The sequence below is a fragment of the Grammomys surdaster genome, unplaced genomic scaffold (assembly GCF_004785775.1).
Source record: "Grammomys surdaster isolate TR1022 unplaced genomic scaffold, NIH_TR_1.0 125752, whole genome shotgun sequence".
Lineage (NCBI taxonomy): Eukaryota > Metazoa > Chordata > Mammalia > Rodentia > Muridae > Grammomys > Grammomys surdaster.
In genome coordinates this window covers 266,556-268,038 of record NW_021620584.1, presented here as the reverse complement: position 1 = coordinate 268,038, position 1,483 = coordinate 266,556, and the positions used below count along the sequence as shown (strand labels likewise).

Sequence of the window (1,483 nt, the reverse complement as noted above, 5' to 3'; positions counted from 1 at the left end):
TGTCAACTGGCAGATGAGTAAGGAAGCAGTGTTTCACTTAATGTTCTATAGTGATTCTCACAAAAAGGCAAAAGAAATGAATGGAAGAACAGGTGCTACCAATCGCCCACGTGACAACAGGCAGCCTCCGTTCTTTGTGCTGAGAGGACTCTCAGGCATCTTTGGAAAGCCAGGCAAAGCAGTAAACACTGCTTCGTGCTCCAGGCGCCTCAGGGCTTTCATCACAGGGATGCCAAAGCAGGAGAAGAGAGAGGCAGCCACAGACAGGGAAGAACCCAAATCCAAGCCAGAGACCAAGAAGAGAAAGGGCGCAGCAAAGAAAACTGAGAAGGAGTCTGCAGGAGAAGGCCCTGTCCTGTATGAGGACCCTCCAGATCAGAAAACCTCACCCAGTGGCAACTCTGCCACACTCAAGATATGCTCCTGGAATGTGGATGATCTTTGAGCCCAGATTGAAAAGAAAGGTTTGGATTGGGTAAAGGAAGAAGAAACTCCAGGCTGAACTGCAAGAGCTGCCTGGACTCACCCATCAGTACTGAGCAGCTCCATCAGACAAAGAAGCATACAGTGGTGTGGGCCTACTTTCCTGCCAGTGCTGCATTGGTGAGGAAGAATATGATCAAAAAGGTAGGGTGATTGTGGCTGAATTTGAATCCTTTGTCTTGGTTCCCAACGCAGCCTATGTTCCCAACGCAGGCGGGGGTCTGGCAAGACTGGAATACCGACAGCGTTGGGATGAAGCCTTTTGGAAATTTCTAAAGGACTTGAATTCCCGAAAGCACCTTGTGCTATGTGGGGATCTCAATGTGGCTCATGAAGAAACTGACCTTTGTAACCCAAAAGGAAACAAAAAGAATGCTGGCTTTAATCCCTAGGAGCACCAGTGCTTTGGGGAACTGCTAAAGGCTGTACCACTGGCTGACAGCTTCAGGCATCTCTACCCCAACACTGCCTATGCTTACACTTTCTGGACTTACATGATTAATGCCCGCTCTAAGAATGCTGGTTGGAGCCTTGGTTACTTTTTGCTGTCCTACTCTCTTTTACCTGCACTGTGTGACAGCAAGATCTGGTCCAAGGCTCTTGGCAGTGATCTCTGTCTCATCATTCTTTACCTAGCACTGTGAAACTCTCCTGAAGTAGTTTCAGCTTCCTGCCTGAGAATAGCCTCCTTTCCCCAGAGAAATTCATTGTGTTGTTCCTTCTTCAGGTTTTTGGTTTTGTATGTGCTTCCCTCTATTTTAAACATTAAACCAAACTTCTGGTTTTCTTTAAACAATCCAAGTGAAATAAAAGACCCTACTTTCAACTTAAAAAAAAAAAGAATTGGTGCAGAGATCATGCACCATTTAACATGTAGTCACTACTTAGTAACCAGACTTTAGTTTTGAAAATGGATGTGAAATGGAATATTTAGTCTCTACCACTGAAGACAGAAAACCACATGGTAGTTTATCCTCATCTTCATGACTACACTCTGTAG

The 1,483-nt window shown here is 45.4% G+C and overlaps 1 pseudogene; it reads left to right on the top strand.

Annotated features, from left to right (window-relative positions):
- Positions 1-229: 229 nt before the first annotated feature.
- LOC114639810 lies at positions 230-1,127 on the top strand (annotated as a pseudogene).
- Positions 1,128-1,483: the final 356 nt, after the last annotated feature.